This window comes from Drosophila montana, unplaced genomic scaffold, assembly GCF_035044405.1.
Source record: "Drosophila montana isolate Dmon_TW-CO22-7 unplaced genomic scaffold, ASM3504440v1 contig_3835_1, whole genome shotgun sequence".
Classification (NCBI taxonomy): domain Eukaryota; kingdom Metazoa; phylum Arthropoda; class Insecta; order Diptera; family Drosophilidae; genus Drosophila; species Drosophila montana.
This window is the reverse complement of record NW_026998706.1, coordinates 261,681-270,702: the sequence shown is the minus strand read 5'-3', so window position 1 is coordinate 270,702 and position 9,022 is coordinate 261,681. Positions and strand designations below refer to the sequence as shown.

General features: G+C 43.1%; 1 long non-coding RNA gene across 4 annotated transcripts; it reads right to left on the bottom strand.

The window, feature by feature from the left end:
- Positions 1 to 399: 399 nt before the first annotated feature.
- Positions 400 to 1,258, bottom strand: LOC135438030 (uncharacterized). Of its 4 annotated transcripts, none has more exons than XR_010437799.1 (3): positions 965 to 1,258; positions 718 to 907; positions 400 to 655 (listed from the first exon to the last, which is right to left on the bottom strand). It is a non-coding gene; the product is annotated as an uncharacterized LOC135438030 (long non-coding RNA). The 4 variants fall into 4 exon arrangements; XR_010437800.1 differs by having other exon boundaries at positions 973 to 1,258; XR_010437801.1 differs by having other exon boundaries at positions 989 to 1,258.
- Between the last annotated feature and the right edge of the window lie 7,764 nt (positions 1,259 to 9,022).

Genomic DNA, 9,022 nt, shown 5'->3' with positions numbered 1-9,022 from the left:
TACCGGGGGCCCTGTTTAAAAACCATGAGCAGCCTAGGTGAGCAAACAGACTCGACTCTATCTCGGTATGATTATCATGCAGATGATGACTAAAAGTATTGCATGCTTTTTGTAAAAGTCTTCCAAAGTCTCCGTCTAGGATACTCTTCATAATTATCCTCACGATCTCTATTAACAAACTAATTTCCAAATTAACCAATCTCTATCAACTTCCTGGAGCATTATAATTATTCAATATGCACATGCATTCCGCTCTGCATACTAGAATAGAGACAATGCCAAGACCGCAACCGTGTATGTTCTAGTTATGCTGTCGGCAGCTTGTTCATATTACAATTTCTCGTACAGTTGAACAACTCCCATAGTCTTTAATTTCCAAATTAACCAATCTTCATAAACTTTCTGGAACATTATAATTATTCAATATGCAACTTGCTTTCCGCTCTGCATACTAGAATAGAGACAATGCCAAGACCGCAACCGTGTATGTTCTAGTTATGCTGTCGGCAGCTTGTTCATGTTACAACCATCCACTCCTAATAAACTTTTGCATCATTCATTTGATGTCTTTGTCATTTATCCAGTTGCACAGTCACACAACATCACCCATAAATAAACTTACTCTATACATTAAAAATCCATCGCACGTCAGTCTCTATGAGAGGGGAGACGCACAAACGACAACGCATGGTAACCAGTTAAAATACTTTGTCATACCTGGCATTGCAGCAGCAGGGTATTCTAAGATGTTTTTTAGTCCTGCCTTTTGTCTCAAGCAGCAGTTTTTTCATCCAAGTTGCCCTGCACTCTTGCCATTTTTACGTCACCTCCTCTCCCTTACAGCACATTATCAGAACAGCCGGCTTATGGCATTCAAAATACTAGTAATGCTGTCGCCGCTTTCAGTCTAAAGATGTTATGCTCAATTAATCACAATCAATTACAAAGAAGAAATGAGACAAACATAATTACACTTGCTATATCATACCGGGATAAAACCCTAAACTATATCAAATCAAAGTATTGTGATTATATTAAGCTTCAAATTTTGTAACTGGAATTTGTAAACATCTATCCTAAATAAATCCGGACAAAGCTTGGCTGCCTACATATGAATGTGGAGCGTGTTTGTTTGGAATGTGTTTCTGCACCATGGTCAAGTGGGAACCAATTCCTCCTGTGTGTTCACTCATATTCCATTCACACACTCGCTTCCATTTGGATGTATGGTATCTGTAAATGCTCTGTCAATATAAAGGAAAGCCAGCCTGAGCCAAATTGGCCACTTAAAATACAAGCGACAAATAACAACAATAGTAGCACCAATAGGGCAATATGGACCAAAACAAGTAGTGAAAAGGCTGAGGCATTTGCTGCATACCTGGAGAAACGTTTCAGCCCCATATTCTCTAACACGGCTGAATACAGACTCCAGGTAACTAATGAGATAAATAATAGACAGCAAACTAATGATTGCGAAAGCAGCGCTGGCGCTGCCGGTGTCATCTCTTTCCGCCCAATTACATATACTGAGGTGACAAAGGAGATTGGCTGCTTAACAATAAAAAAGGCCGCAGGCATTGACAACATAGACAATAGAGTGATCAAAGCACTGCCAAAGAAGGCTATACTATACCTTGTCATGATATACAACTGCATATTGAGACATGGCCATTTTCCGCGACAGTGGAAATGTGCCGCCATAAAAACAATCTTAAAGCCTGGAAAATCCACAGAAGATGTTGCCTCATACCGACCAATCAGCCTGCTTGCTGGCTTTTCCAAAATATTTGAAAGACTACTCATGTACAGGCTATATGAATGTACTGAATTTGCAAATGCTGTGCCATTACATCAATTTGGCTTTCGCAAAGATCATGGCACTGAGCAGCAACTTGCCCGTGTAACTCAATTTATTCTGAGTGCATATGAGAAGAAGCAGTACTGCTCAGCCGTCTATATCGATATACGCGAAGCATTCGATCGAGTATGGCACGATGGATTGCTCTTGAAACTAGGCAAGCTGCTGCCTACCAATCTCTTTAATATTCTCAAGAGCTATCTACTTGATCGCACATTCATCGTACACGGAAACGAGGGCATAAAATCTAGAATTGGCAAAGTTAGCGCTGGAGTGCCCCAGGGGAGCGTACTTGGGCCAATTCTATATATAATCTACACATCAGATATGCCACTACCGCACATTGCAACATCTCCCAATCCACCAACAATAGCAGCAACAAGTACAACTACAGCAACACTTGAAACAAACCCACACAACTGTAACATGCTGCTTTCAACGTTTGCAGACGACACAGTCATAATGAGCGCTGCTGACAAACTGCATGCAGCTTTTCATGCAAATCAAACGTATCTGCGCAAATTCACCACTTGGTCCAACCGCTGGTGCATCCAAATTAATGACAACAAATCAGCTCATGTAATTCATACTTTACGCTCTCTAGACAGCAGGATGACAAACTTGGCCCCACGCCTCAATGGCCAAGAAATAACCTCCAAATCAAGGCAAAAGTACCTGGGTGTACACCTGGACCGAAAGCTGCACATGCACCACCATGTTACGCAGCTACGTTGTCGACTTAAAGCCTACTATAAGAAACTAGAGTGGCTAATAGGCAACAAGAGCGTGCTGTCGGTAGAATGCAAAATTACGATCTACAAGCAAATGATTGCGCCGATATGGAGATATGCTTTGCCGATCTGGGGTGCCATGATTTCTGAAACACAGCTGCGCCGAATAGAATCCACGCAGAACTGGATTCTAAGGAAGATAGTAAAGGCCTCCTGGTGGATAAGAAATCAAGACATTCGAGACACTTACGACATAGGCACAGTAGATGAGATATTCAATATCACAAGTAAAAGATTTGCCAATTCACTTGTTATCCATCCAAATGCCAATGCTCGTAAGCTAATCGCAAATCCGTATGTGCCAATTCGTCTTGACCGGCAAAGATACAACCATCAATTACAAGAACATGTTCTTCCTCTCCAGCAACAATTGCAGCAAACACAAGACCAACAGCAGCTGCCAACTCTACTGCGTATAGAGCAAGAAGAAGATGAAGCTAGTGAGCTCGTAAGGCAACAAAGACAGCTACAGCAACAGCAGGCTCGACAACAAGAGCCCGCCAGATTCAGCGAAATGAGGATAAACTCACTTAGACGGCACTACAGACAGGGACAAATCTCGCTAGAAGACCTAAAGCTTGCAATTAGGGACCAGCCATTAGTCATACAGCAACTAATACTGCCTCGTGAGCTGGCTATAGCGATGTACCAGCAGTATCAGCAACAGCAGCTACAACAACAGCAACAACATCCTGAAGAACGGGAGCAGCAGCTCGAAAGACATCAGCAGCAGCAAAATCAGACGCCAGAAGCTCAAATAGCAGAACAGCAATCAGCACACCAGCCAGAGCAGCCACCCTCGCAACCCCAGCACGCCCACTTGCAGCAACAGCGACAATCTGAGGATGAACAGCAGCTCGAGCAGCGACTGGAGCTACTCAGCCGACAACTTGAGCGTGAGATCGATGAGGCCCCTTATAATGAGCCAACTCTGCAGCAGCGTCCATCAGAGCAGCAGCAAGAAAATCAGCAACAACATACAATAGCCCAGCCTGAAACAAACAGATCAAATAACAATACAAGCAACCTCGATATTAGTACTAATATCAATTCTTTTACTCCACAGAGCGTTTTATTAGCCCCATACAGTCGTACAGGCAGCGACAAAGATACCTCTCAGCACCCCAGTCAGCTTCTGGCCATACAGCAGCGTCTCCAGCAGCAGCCAAATTGTCGCCAGCAGCCCCAGAAGCAACGAGAGCAGCAACTCGACATGCGGGGGGCAGTTGAGGTATCCAGCAGCAACAATATGCAGCCAATAGTCAGGGCGGCCAAAAGGAAAAGAAGTGGTTCATTATTCCATAATGAATCTAAAAGAAGACGCTTACCTGCACCCCCTGAAGATCAGCAACAGCGGCCAACAACGACGCTCCTTGGCAAAAGGCACTCTACGGCACTGGCACAACACATTTGGTGGCCTCTAAAGCGACAGAGACTCCAGCATCAGCAACAGCAGCAACGACAAGGATGGCTGCGTCGAACACGGCAAGGTACATGGCAGCTACAAATGGCCCAGAGACTTGGAGTATGGCTCCTGCTATCCTCTTTGGGCCTGCAATCCCTTGAGATGGTGCCTCCGATGCCTCTCCAGACAACCCAAACTCCTCACAGCGAATCCTCGATGAATGGCATGCAGCTCCAAATTGCCAGAAGGCGCCCATGGCACAGCTGGCAGCGTGTCCAACGGCGATGGGCCGATAGTGGGCGTCCAATCCATCGTAAAGCCAGGCCGTACAACATACTGCTCCATGCGACCTGGAATAAGTAGAAATAAGTTAATTTGCACAATTTAAACAATAATTATAACAAAACTTATAAATTCGCCCTTCTGGCAAACATTGTTTACATTTAATTGTTGTAAATGTAAATAACAGCAGCTGTTTTGCAATGTTAACGCAAAAATGAGGCTCTGCTAGAACGCAATTGCGAGTCTGCTAACGTTAACAGAGGCACTGTTAATGTATCATATGTTCTGTTAGTGTCCTGTTAAAAGCTGTTAACACGTTAATTATTTTTGTAAACTGTTAAAAAAAAATCCAAATAAGCCCGCCAAGTTTAAATTTATGTTAAATTTTAAAATACTTGTAAAATGTTCATGTTTTTGTAAATTCTCACATATTTGTTCAATGTTGTGAAATGCATGTAACTTTAAGTTTGTTTTGTACATGCCAGCAAAATGTCAGCTAGCCCGTTTCACAGTCGGACCTATGATTAAGTACCAATAATGTCTCTTATATTGTATTGTGAACTAGTTATAAGCAATGAAATAGACAATAAAATACGACTGTTAACCACTTGTTAGCAGATCGTCGTAGCGCAAGCATGCGCAGCAATTTAAAAAAAATCACAGCCTATGAGGTATAACAACAGTAGATCATGCTAACCAAGCAAATTTTCTTTATATTTACTTATAAAAATGCACCTTCCTTCCTCTTCTGTCCTTAACGAACTAGCAATAAAAATCTGCAAATTCTTTTATATCACACTTTCGCATTTATTACGCAGCTCTCAGTAAAATTATAATATGACTACTCTCCATATTGGTATATGGAATGCAAATGGACTTAGACGCAAAATGGATGAACTTATCCAATTTATGAATTACCACAACACGGACATAATGCTAATTAGCGAAACTCACCTAAACTACAGCTCTCACATTGAAGCTCAAGGCTATGCAGTCCTCTCAGCAAACTCGCCCCACAATCATCTGTATGTAGGCGGAGCTGCCATTCTCATATCCAACAGAATTCGCTTTCAAACACTGCCTTGCATCTCCTTGTCATATTTGCATTGTGCCATGGTGAAGCTACATACCACCTCAGGGAACTTCTGCATAGCTGCCTGCTATTGGCCCCCCAATCATCCCGTAAATCAGGACAACTATAACTGGTTATTTGATCAACTAGGTGAAAACTTCCTGATTGCAGGTGACTGGAACGCTAAACATAGACTATGGGGCAACCAACGTCAATGTGCTCGCGGTTCTATACTTGCTAATATCATACTAAGATCTAATCAATTCAATGTCCTCACAACGGGTGAACCTACCCACTTTCCACCAAATAACACTCGCCCCAGTGTTCTTGATTTCTGTGTCTATGCTGGAATAGCAAGCCATAAACTTTCCATAACTCGTGTCACTGAATTACACAGTGACCACTTACCGTTACTAGTTAGGATGGAGCTAACCATTGCTAATCAAGATCCCCTAAACCAAAATCGAAGGAGCCGGTCTCGGCCACCCTGTCGTCGCTTACTAACGGAACGTTCCAACTTAACAGTATTCAATCGACATCTGGAATCTGTCTTAAACCTGAATGTAGAAATTTCCTCTACAAATGACATTGATGATATGCTATGTCTTTTTATACAAAACCTCAATAATGCTGCGAGAGCTTCAAACTCTCCTGCAACCATCCTACCTATTCGAAGAAATAGCAACAATAATGGCACTGACATTCCTTTTCGTCTGCCGCCTACCCAAGTGAACGAACGTCTTAACTTAATTCGTCAAAAACGCAGGCTACGCAAACGCTGGATGCGCTCACGCCGTCATGACCACTGGCAAGAATGGCAGCAAACTAGTCGCCAGCTAGCCCTTCTGCTTCGCTCCCATCGCCAACAATATGTAGATCACACGCTCAGTAACGCTGATCCTTCAAAGAAAGGCGCTCTTAACCTTTGGCACGCCACCAAAAATCTTAAGCGGCAGCCACAAGCCCAGCACAGTGTCCGCAATCAAAATGGACATTGGTGCCAATCAGCCGAAGATCAGGTTGAAGCTTTTGCTGATGAACTTCAATCACGCTTTACTCCCTTTGAGCTTGCGCCTACTGTGCACTGCCACCGAATACAGCGCTTTCTTGATCAAACAATCAGTGTTAATGAAACTGATCTACTATCCTCCCCCACACGAATTTGTCACCTGCGCCATGTTACGCCTAGTGAACTGGATGCCTATATCGGGCAACTGAAAATTCGTAAGTCTCCTGGTATTGATCGTATTGACAACTATCTACTAAAACATTTATCAAAAAAAGGCAAACTTTTCCTTCTGCATCTATTCAACAATATGCTCCGCCTGCAGTACTTCCCATCTCAATGGAAATGTGCCGCAATCAGAATGATATTAAAAGGTGGTAACGTGTCCACATCTGAACTAAAGTCTTACCGGCCAATAAGCCTCCTATCAACAGTTTCGAAGCTTTTCGAAAAAGTAATTTATGAGCGATTAATTGATGAGTTAAAATCACCTGTTGACAATAAACTAGACTGTGCTGCAGTATTACCAGAACACCAATTTGGTTTCCGAGCAGGGCACAGCACAATACAGCAAGTTCACCGCCTTGTTGAGCACATTAACATGTCCTTCGAAAGAGGAGACTATACATCAGGCGTCTTTCTGGACATACAACAGGCTTTTGACCGTGTATGGCATGCTGGTCTTCTTTTTAAATTACGAATGTACACTAGTGAACCTCTCTATAAAATATTGAAATCCTTTCTATCCGAACGATGCTTCTGTGTGCTAAGTAATATTACAGCAAGTACCTCTGCTGCACAGTCTGGCCCAGTCCAATCGACTACTCGGCCCATACTGGCTGGCGTACCGCAAGGCAGTGTACTGGCGCCACTGCTTTTCAATATTTATGTCTCTGACATGCCTTGCATAGCCACTCATATCCAATCTACTGAACAACACCCTACTTCAAAGATTAACGGTCTAACAGCGACATACGCTGATGACACTGCTTTTCTATGCAGTGCCAACAATGCTGAAATTGCCTGCAACTACATGCAAGATCATGTTAATCAATTTGCTGAATGGGCCAAAAAATGGAACATTCAAGTAAATGGCAATAAATCAGCTCATATCCTCTTCACCTTACGTAATAATATCGCAACTCCTGTCGTTAAAATAAATGACAATATCATACCGGCCAAATGCCTTGTAAAATATTTGGGTCTTCACTTAGACAATAAACTAAATTGGTCACGTCATGTTCGCATAACCACTCAGTCCATTCGTACAAAGTTATCCAAACACAAGTGGCTTCTATCTGCCAACAGATCCAAGCTATCACTAAAAAATAAATTACTCATTTATAAACAAATCATTGCCCCTGCCTGGTACTATGGCATTGAGCTATATGGCTGTGCTGCCGATACACACCTGCGCAAACTACATAGCATTCAATCACAGGCCCTCCGCCTAATTTGCAATGCACCCTACTATGTCAGAAACCGTACTCTTCACAATGATACCAAAATCCCTACAGTGTGGGAAATAATCAATTCCCGTGCTAAGCAATACAACGACCGGCTAGAAAACCACCCAAACAAATTGGCAAGACTCTTACTAATATCAGGGAGTTACCGAGTTCAACGACGTCTTAGGCGAATATGGCCCGGTGCCCAACTAATTCGACGCAGAGCACCACCATACCTCATCTAGTCTGCATCAACTCTAGCAATGCAAAATCTGCTGCCATACCATAACGTTCAAATGATCACTTTCAGTAAGTACTCATAATTTTAACAACATTACTAACCTCCTTTATCTTGCATGCAACCTGTCACGGATTCTCGTACAAGCATTTGTTCTTGGCCCTTATGCTCTATACATGCAGCAACAAAGACGGCGGTGGCCTTCATTTCCACCAACTCTTCCATATTGAAGAGTCCGCAGAACTATCTATGATAGGCATATTTAATGCCTTCTATTGTATATTATGCTGTTACTCCTTTTCTCATGCTCTGTGCCATATTACTGATGTACTTATGCTTGATAATCCACAATAATACCCATTATGACGTCAATTGAGCGAATCCTGTTAACTGATGCCCTTATGCTTGATACTCTAAAATTTCTCTCTGCCACTACACCATCCACGGTGCTTACATCAACCTTCCTACGATGTACTTGATACTCCTCTTGATGTCCAGCTGCTTCCAAGCCTTCGTGTCCCTGAGCACGACCACCTGGCCAGTTTATACTGCCCCCAGCCAAGCCTTTCGTGCCCGCTGTGCACGATCACCTGGCCGGTCATACCGCCCCCAGCCAAGCCTTTCGTGCCCCTTGTGCGCGATCACCTGGCCGGTTTTACCGTGCCCAGCCCCACACTAATTCACCCACACATTATGCACTGGTTCTTCGGCAAGTTACTTTATCAACTGTTAGCCTTTCTCCTAATCTTCACTTCAAGTAATACAACTCTGTCATGCGCATCTCTGCTGATATGCATTCCTCCCAATTCAACGAACAGAACAAGTTTGTCTCGTATACCAGGAGCCCTGTTTAAAATCATGTGCAGCCTAGGTGAGCAAACTGACTATACTATCCAAAACAACGAACAGGACATGTTTG